The 10,320-nt window shown below is 27.6% G+C and overlaps 1 protein-coding gene across 1 annotated transcript in view; it reads left to right on the top strand.

Annotated features, from left to right (window-relative positions):
• The window catches only part of LOC135925275 (lysine-specific demethylase 7B-like), a 59,714-nt gene that overhangs the window by 42,433 nt on the left and 6,961 nt on the right, over window positions 1-10,320 (top strand). The window lies entirely within an intron of this gene.

The raw sequence follows: 10,320 nt of genomic DNA, 5'->3' as shown, positions 1-10,320 counted from the left end.
TTTTTTATATATAAAAAAAAGAAAACATTTTTTAAAACCAATAAAACCAATATGTGGAATCAATAATTATCTCCAGCATTGTTTTTCCTTTTTATCTCTCTTTTTTTTAATTATTGATCGCGAAATTATATTATTGAAATATAGAGATAAAATTAAATTTTTGCCATTTAATCCCTGAGAATGTTGTTCACTTCTATTATTTGATTTTTTTTAAAAAAAAATATAAAAAATTGATAAAATAATTATTTAATAATGTATTTAAAATTTTATAATTAAATCAAAAAGTTTTGACCGTTGTAGCCAATGATCACGATTCTTTAAAATAATTTAATTCATTCAAAAAAAACAACTAAATTATCTCGCATGGATTTGTTGGCGACTTTATATAATTAAAATTTTGCAGGGAATAGATTTTTAAATTGTGCACTATGATTTTAGATTATTTCGGGGAGTTTGAAACTCTAACCAAACCCTTAAAATTTTTTTATTTTATTTTGAAACTTTAAACTAACACCCATCCCATATATTTGGTTCTATTTGAGATGCAAATGTATTTATTATAATGTAAGGCATTAGTTAACTTGGCCAATCAGCTAATTTAACTTAATTCCCATTGGGCGAAAATTCAACAATCTTTCTTCCAATAAAAAAGTAGATTAAAAAATAATAGTTTTGAAGCATCATTCCAATGATTTATTTTTCAAATTAGTAATTTTTTGCAACTTTACTCTTCAAAATCTTTCTTTATTATTAACAATAAAAATAAAATTATCCCAATAACCATTTTTTTTTTAAAATTAATTTTTTCTTTTATTACCTTACATCTGCTTAATTTCTATCAAACCAACGAATCTTCTTCTAACAATTATTAATTAAATCATAAAAAAAACACAAAAATAGATTATTATAAAAGTTTACTATAAAAACAGATAAAACTTTATCAATACAATAGTATATATTTAAGATAATGAATTATGTAATATATTAAAAATTTCATTTTGGAATGCAAAATAATAATAAGAAAATTCAATTATTTTGGTGACATTTGAGGGTCGAGATTGTAATTATCAAGGGTATGTTTTAGTATATTTTAAAAAAAAATAGGAAAAAGAAAATTGAAAAAAAAGAAAAAGTTGTATAATTTTGAGTACCATTTCAATAGGACCAAATATTTCGAACTAACAGGTTGCTTTGTTTAGGTTTTTTTTTCTAACATACATCAAATATAAAAGTCAATAATAAAAAAATGCACAATATTGATTATTTATAAAATCTTTTTATGTATAAATTTTTGTTGTCAAATCTAATGATCGTAACTTAATTTCCACAGTCTATTGAGCATCGCAGGAAGAGTCAAGGGGTGTAGCTCCTCACTACTAAATTAATTAGTTTTTAGTAAATTTTAAATACCTAATGTTAATATTATATTTCAGGGTCCAATTATAATTTCTTTGGTCACAAGGTAGCAAAGTATAAATTAGTAAAAAAAAAATCCATCCATCTCATATCTAATTTTTTTTTATCAATTTGATCTATTTTCAGTTCATCAAATTTATTATTGTTTATCTGATTTAAGAACATATTTTATGAAGAGATATAAATTTTGGGTTAATTATATATTAAAATCATAGGTCCATCAAAGTAATAAATTGTTATATTCTTTTGCTAGTGTTAAATCATTAAACCCTAAGTACAACTATTTTTTCTACTATATAATATTTAAGAATTATATTTTGACCAAAAAATCCACTAAATTTTTTGAATATTATTAAAATCCCTAGCAAAACTCATGTGGGCGCCTCCTCCCTAATCCGATATACTATTCAGACTCAGAGAGCTGCAAGCCTAATCAGGGTTGGCTTAATCCGACCCGTTATATTTTTTAAAACAGGGTGTCTGATAATTGAAGTTTTCTTGTGTTAATTACTTTGATGAAGTAGTCAATAATATAAAAAACTAATAAAAAATCCGGTTCAGGCTGAAAAATAAGCCCGTATGAGGTGTTGGAATATTATTTTAAAAAAGACCTAGTTTTAACAATTATGACCGGCCCGAAAAATGATTTTGACAATTATTTTCCTTTTTTTTGAAAAAAAAACAATGATATGGGTGACAGACAATACGTTTCTAGTCATACTTCTGATTTAGAATTAAACGTCACTTTTTATTTTGACTTTTTACATTTCCATTGAGAAATTTTTGACATTGTCAGATAAAAGTTTTTTTGTTGGATACTTGAATTGAATGTATTATAAATTCTTTAAGAACTGCAATATCAAAAATGTGCTTAAATCAAGAACCACTTTTTTCTAATTTTATCCCAATAGGGATTGAAAAGATGAACTTGAGACACCAACACCATTAAAAACATTTTTTTTTGAGTATAGGAAACCGGGGCTATAACGAGACCTGGTTTTATTTTCTAGAATATTAAACTCTAACGGCTCATTTATTTTACCAAAACTATATAATCACTACCGGCCATAAATGATTGCCCACCCTGGATTTTCTTAGACATTTTTCTTAAAATAAGACAAATAACACACAGTATGAGGTTTAAATTTATTTATAAGTTTACATATTATTGCATAAAATTACAAAAAATAAAAGACATAGCAATTAATTAAGATCAAATTTTGGTCTCATCAATATGACCACCTTTATTCTTAATAATTGCTGCAAAAATTTTTGGTAATCTTTCGATGAGATTTTTTAAATATTCGGAAGTGATATTGTTCCATTCTCTCTGCAATACTTCCCAAAGGTGCGAATGAAAGGTTAGTGGGCTTTTTTGCGCTTGTCGATCAAGGTGATCCCATAAAAGTTCGATTGGATTGAGATCGGGAGACTGGATGGACAAGTCATCAACTCGAGAATATCGTGTTGTAGATTTTGTAAATAATCTTTGTATAGCCTGGATGTATGCTTTGGGTCATTATCTTGTGAAATAAAAAGTTATTCCCGATCAAAAACTTTCCTGATGAAATCACATGGTCCTCAAGGACTTGCCGGTATCCCTCCTTGTTAAGGATTCCTTTAATTTTGACAATGTCGGTGGTTGCCCCGGCACCAAAGCACCCCCACACCATAACAGACCCTCCCCCGAGTTTGACTGTAGGAATTATGCAGTGATCGCTCATTCGCTCTCCAGCTGAGCGGCGGATATATTGCCTTCTTTTAGAACCGAAGATTTCTAATTTTGACTCATCACCATAAGACGTGGTACCAGTTGGCAGATGTCCAAAATGGATGTTTTCGTGCCCAGTTTAATCGCTTGAGTTTATTTTTTTTTGCTCAAGAGTGGTTTTTTGACCGCTACCCTACCATAAAGTTCAAAGCTCCTAAGGCGCCTTTTCACAGTTGTGACACTTATCGGATTTTCCCGAGTCAGATTAATCTCCGCAGCTATCTCTGAGGCGACAAGCCTCGATTGCGTTTACTGATCCTTGCTATATACCTATCATCGTTTAAAGTCGTTCTGCGAGGTCTTCCAGGCCTCTTTGGATTCGATATTGTATTATTGTTGCGTAATCTTTTAAGTATACAATCGACTGTTCGTTGAGCTAGGGTTAATTCTCTGGCAATTCAGCGATTACTTTTACCACTGTGTAAATGAATTATTTTGTGTTTAGTTGGAATAGAAATTTCTTTTCTTTTAATCATTTTGGTCGAATGTTCGTTAAAATATTTATAAAGACTGAAAGTTTCTTTAAACAATGATTTAAAACAAAAAAAATCTAGGAATTTTTTTTTTAATTAAAAATAGGTATTAATAAGCAGATTATAATGTGATTAATAACTTTCTTCCAAAAAATAATGGGCAACTTAAAATTGTTGCTGAAAAAAAACTAATGAACCCTATTTTACCAAATTGGTCATTTTTGGCATGTTATTTTCAAAGGCTAAAATTTCATAGAAAGATTTAGAGAAATTTCGAGTTTTTTATTTCTAAACATGTCTAGACATCTTAAATTAAATAATCAATTCGCTTTTACCCAAATAAGTTAAAAAGTTTTAAGTTATTAATTTTTTTATGTAAAAATGCAGGGTGGGCAGTCATTTATGGCCTGTAGTGTATATAATGCATTTGCGGCAGGCTATAATTTTATTTCTATCGAACAGCTTGAAGAATTATAATGCAATATATGATTCGTACCTGCAAAAGTAACTTTTTATATCTCTACTATTTTTCAAAAATAAAGATTAATATACATTTTTATCACCCAAAAATCATTTAATATAAAAGAAAAAATCCTATTTTATAGAATATCAATTTACCAGAGTAAAATGGATATTAAAAATCTCAAAATATGATCTTAATGAGTCGTGGCACTGGGGCTATTTTTATGAGGTTAGTTCTAACCTTTTTGGCATTTTTTAAATATTTTAACATGTAAAAAAGAGCCAAGAGAGAGCAAATAAAAGAAAAAAATCGAAAAATGTTATTAATAAGAAAAACAATTGTTTAGTGTTGAAGAAAAATTATTACAAGCATCACAACAATTAAGACTGGTTTCAATGTCGTTAATGTAGTTACTGGTCACATGGAAGCTGTTGCAATAATCCTTTTTTTATATGCAAAGATTGTGAATAATATTCATATTTTTTTTGTTTATAAATAATTTTATATATTACTTTTAAATATATCATTAAATATATTCTAATAAAAAAAATATTTAACTTTTATGTGGAAAATTAAGCAGAGCTTATAATAGTTTCAAGCAAAAATTCGTTTGTTCACTCGTTCCCAAAAAAAATTCCAGAAAAATAAAATGAAAAAAGTATTAGATATGTATTTTCGAAAATTAACCTACCATAAAACTAATAGAGCTGAACAAAATGAGCTATTCTTTGTTAAAAATAAGTACTTTTAATTTTATTAATGTTTACTTTTTAGGGTCCGACATAACTCCGGTCCCCCTACTTCCCAGAGACTACATGGGCCGGGCCGGCCCGTGACCCGCAGGCCCATACCCGGCCCGATTTAAAAAAATTATTTTTAATAGGCTGGGGTTGGGCCTAAAAATTAAATTTAAATTTAGATATTGCCTTTTTTCTTCTAATAATAATAAATTTCAGTATTGTAAACAAAATGATTGCCTAAATATTTTTAAATATTGTTTATTTTCATGATATAAAAAATAATTTTTGGATATGGGCTTGGGCCGGGTTTGGGAAATTTTTTTGAAACTTATCATGGGCTTGGGAATTTTCTTTAACATTAGATATGGGCCGGGCCGGACTTCGGCCTAAAAAAAATTTTTACTGCGGGCCTGGGCCGGGCTTGGTCAAAAAATTAAGGCCCATGAAGGTCTCTGCTACTTCCATTGTTTTTTTTCCGGTGCGTGAAATTTAGTTTATAATTTAAAATATATAGTATCTTGATTAGTATAATCAATATTACATGATAATCACTAAAATAATTTTTACTAGATAAGAAGAAAATACAATGATGCAATAAAAATAAGACGGGTCAAAAGTAATCAGGCAAATAAGAAGAAATAATTTTCGATTATTTACAAGAAAAATCATCAGGTGATTGTGATTTGCATTATATAAGTGTTGACATAAATGAAAACAGGTTTTTCTAATTCTTCAAACGCCAGAATAGCTTTAATAATTTTCTTAAATGTTATCTTTCAAATACACAAACACAGATGACCATATTGGCAACGAAATGTTATCTTCAGAGAAATACCGATACATATTGGTAAGATACCTATGGTATTGGCAGGCATCGATCGATACTATTTGTTTTTTAACATACTAAATTATTCAATTCTCGAAAAGCAAGTTGAATAACTTATCGATGCAAATGCAAAATATATTAAATATATAGTTTATCCTAAAAAATGGGGAGTTTTTTAAAAAATTATTTATATAAAATAATTAAAGTTGTCCCCACATGTGCTTTTCCAAATTACGGAAATATTTAGATTAGGTTCAGAAAAAACGGTTCCACCTGAATGAATCCAAGTTTAATGATCCCTAGGTCTCTAGCGTCTGAGCCACCCTTTCTATTGGATACAAATTTTTTTTATATAAGAATAATTTACGACGTTATCTAATATTTTTATAAAAACACAAAAAAATGGTATCATTATACAAAACATTTTGAAGTTTCCCGATTTTTATTATTAAGTATTTTATTAATAAATAATGTTTTTTTTTAAAAAAAACTATTTAAAATTTTTTTTTTGGGCAATTTGTTAATTTTATTTAATTTTTTATTAGACATTTTACAACAAAGACATTAAAACTATGCAATTTTTTTTGAGAGGTATTTATTATGAAATGGGGATTATCGCTAAATTAAACTTTTTTAAATTTAGGCTTTTTTATATCTTATAAATCGGTAAAAATAGCAACAAAAATTTGACAATCTAAAAATATAAACTTATTAATGTTATTTATAATCATCTTATTGATTATCTAAAATAATAAAAACGGCTCGATTCGTCTTATTTTTAATAAGGCTAATTCAAAATTTTAGCCAGTAGTAAATTACCCAAGCTTAGAGATGTTTTTATAAAAATCGGCGAAATTTAGGCGTTTAACAACACATATATACCTATCATATTAAGACTTTTGTCAAAGAAAACCACTTTAACGGATTAATAATATTTAGATGAAAATCATTATTATTTTTAGATATTTTTTTATAACTTCATACTAATTGTAATTTATATCTGAATAAATTTCAGGTGTAAAAGGATGTGGGGGGGGGGTGTTTAAAATTTAAATTTTATAAATACTTCGATTATAATATAATACATTTCAATTTTTTTAAAATTAATTACAATAATTTTTTTACAAATTTTTGAATAATTAATTAGAGGGAATTTTGATCATTAATCCCAGGGGCTGTGAAGTGCAACGAATTTTTATATTATAAAATATTATAAATAATACAATTTATTTCTAAAACATTCCCTTATTGGAAATTTTTGTAATAAGTAGTTTAATAACAATATAATATAATTTAAACAATAAGTTATGAATTTGTCATTTAAAGTTAATTTTAATACATACCATCATTATCATTTTGAATAAGGTTATATGTCAAATATAATTTATAATAATGATATTTTTAGTTGATTTTTTTGATATAATATAAAATTAAGGCCTTTTTATAGGATAATTAGCGTAATGTAAAAGCGTAGCATATATTTAACGGTTAATTAAATTTAAATATTTTACAAATTGTAAAGCTGCGATAAAAAATTCAATTTTTTTAAAACAAAATAATAATATTTCAAGTGCCAAAAAAAGGACTGCCAAAAAAAATAATAGATTTAAATTTTTTTTAAAAAATAGTTTGATTAAATACTCTATATAGTGATTATAACCAGCCAATTACATCATTTTAAATTCATCCCCTAAAATCATGAATAAATGTAGACGTACATTCACTTGACTTGAATGTTGGATTGATTTAAATAAATTCAACATAATTAATAATGAAGAAAATTGAGTATATTTAATAAATACTTAACTATGTGCCAAAGTAATAAATTATATATAAAAAAATAATTTATCCTGTAAAACCACCAATATATTTGAAATGGAAGATAGGAAGATCTTAAATAGAAGTTACGCTCGAATAAAGAAGGCGTATATAAATTAAATTTAAGGGGTATTGACATTGAGCACACTTTTGCAATGCCATTGATTTTTTCACCAAATCTCTGGACTGTCGAGAGCGAGACAATTTGTAATAAATATTATAATATTTTTTTTGGTAACCATAATATTTATTATAATATCGATTTTATATTGGTATCTCAAAAAAAAACCAACACTTAGATCAGGTGATGCTGTGTAGTGTCTAGTGACGTCTTTAACGGGACAGAAACGCGTGCTCATTATGTGTAGGAACTAAATCATTTGGCTTATATAAATTAAATGTTGACGATTAGAACTCTTAATAAAAAGAAGCAATGCAGCGGGCAGAGAGGCATAGCTTATACTTTAAATTTATACCATAACATCTTATATTCCTTTTTATCTGATAAAAAGAAAATATTAGATGTTAACAGCTTCCATTTCCACCTGTATATTAATTTCTTAAAATGCGCTTTGTGCAACTAAACTCTTGCGATCTAAATCTTCACAATTTCAAAATCACACCCAAGAAAACATATTTAGGTTCCACGGTACCTTCCTCCATTCTATATTTGATGGTCTCCTTAAGCTTGATGATTTTTTACCTGTTATCCTGGAATGATTTTTTTTCCCTCTTATAAAACTTCTTTAATATTTTATCATGCGTCCTTTATGTGTGCCATCAACTCCTGGTTTTAAATTTTCCATTCCTCTTAACATTTAAGAAAAGGAAATAAAAGATCCAACCGAATATCTTAAAACGAAAACTCACTTAAACTGCATGGGTTTAAGCTTAATTACCCACAAAAGGTGGTGGTTTATGTATTGATCTCCCACCGATCTACCTCTCATTATCAATATTTTGAGCATCTACTTTAACCTATCAATGCTCACACGTTAAAAAATGACATTTTCTTAGTAGACGATATCTTGTTATGGAAAATGCGTGTCATTAATGCCCCATCACCTAAATCCAACAGAGAGATGGATCGGTATAGACTAGTTTACTTCGCCGTATTGAATCTTTATTATCTGGCATGCTACACACCAATAGATTCTTATTTACTACCTTAATTTAGGAATCCGGTGAGAAATTTTTGGAAGTTATTCCTTCTACTAATCTTCAGCTCCAACTAAACAATAAGATTACCCACCACTCTATGGGAATTCGCCTAAACTGTACGTTAATCTCTCCTCCATTCAGCTCCAGTTTCAGACTATAAAGAACAAAGTAAGACATGGTTTAATGCCGATCACGTAAAGGCTTAATCCTTGGCAACAACCAATGTAATTTTCTGATCTAACGAGCCTTAAAATCGGTCCAAATATTATCAAATTTTTGCCACCTGGACTTTTTAGATCTGATAAAAAGTAGTTAGTTTGTTGGAATTATCCTGTTCCCATGAAAAAAGGGGTCAAGTTATTGTTTGGAACTATTCCTGCGTATCCATTGGCTCTCTCCAACCAAACACTTAACTTATTTGAGCAAAAAATAGTTGAAATATTCGGAAATTTTAGAGGATCACGTTCTTATTCCAATTATATCCACTACATTAACTTTATTCGATAAAAGTGTTTTATTCCTTTTAAAGATTTGGGAACTCAGATCTGGAAGTTCTCTGGCGAGTCTCGAGAAGTATCTTCCTACGATACGGTCTGGCCATAATCCTTAAAGTAAACTTTACTAGCTTCAACGGCTATCAACTTTTCATGCTAACAAACCTCACTCAATACAATACAGGTTATCGAGTGTAATTGAATGTGTTGACAATCTAGAAAAGTTTTTCAAGTGGTTATAATAAAAGATTTATTTGATAAGAACAGTTGATGGATGGATATGATTAAATAAAATGTAAGAGTATAGATTTAATTATTAATAAAAGGTTTATCAATGACTGCCGGACTAAAAGACACTGCACAAAAATAGCCATGATAAAAATGATACGCTGGAAAATAATTTATTTATAGGATAAAAACATTCCATAAACATTTGACAATTTTGAAGAATAAAAACACGTCTTAATGAGAAATATTCAAAAACTAACGATAATAGTCCATCGTATTTGAGCGCATAATAAAATTAACTATTTGTATTCAATTCTAATTAATAATTGATTTTTTTATAAAAATATAAAATAATTCATACGTAAATATATTCAGTTTTTTTTTAAATTTTAATTCATTATTATGTCATTTAATTTAAAATTCTCATCAATAAAATAAGCTGTTAGCCCTCAAAAGTGGAACTTAGTTGAGCTGATCCAAATATAGGCGAAAAATTTATTTGCCTATTTATTGGATGTTATTTTTTTTACCAAATGTTCTTTTTCTGCAAATAAATTATGCCTATATGCAAGAGTGCTAACTAATTTTATTGATGAATAAAAAACCATTTTTAAAATCCTTTAAATTTACTGTTTTAAATGCTACATATATTAATTATAAAGAGTTTTAATTTTAAAAAGTTGACTTTAAAAGTATGGTTCTTATTAACAAAAAAAAGGTTGATGATTAAGGTTTAAAGATAGAATTAGTTTTACCACAACTCGTTTTATTCAGGTGTGAATGGACTATTATATTATAATGAGGAGATATTGTTGTTTATATATTTACTTTAAAAAAATTTGGTAACAGTGAATCTGAAAAATATATAAAATAGAGATCTGCAAAAGTAGGCCCTGCGTTCGGGTCGGGCTTATTTTTAAAAAAAAATCG

Source organism: Gordionus sp. m RMFG-2023, chromosome 2 (assembly GCF_954871325.1).
Source record: "Gordionus sp. m RMFG-2023 chromosome 2, tfGorSpeb1-WG-v2, whole genome shotgun sequence".
Lineage (NCBI taxonomy): Eukaryota > Metazoa > Nematomorpha > Gordioida > Chordodea > Parachordodidae > Gordionus > Gordionus sp. m RMFG-2023.
Note: the sequence above shows the minus strand (reverse complement) of the source record. Positions and strands in the feature narration are given on the sequence as shown.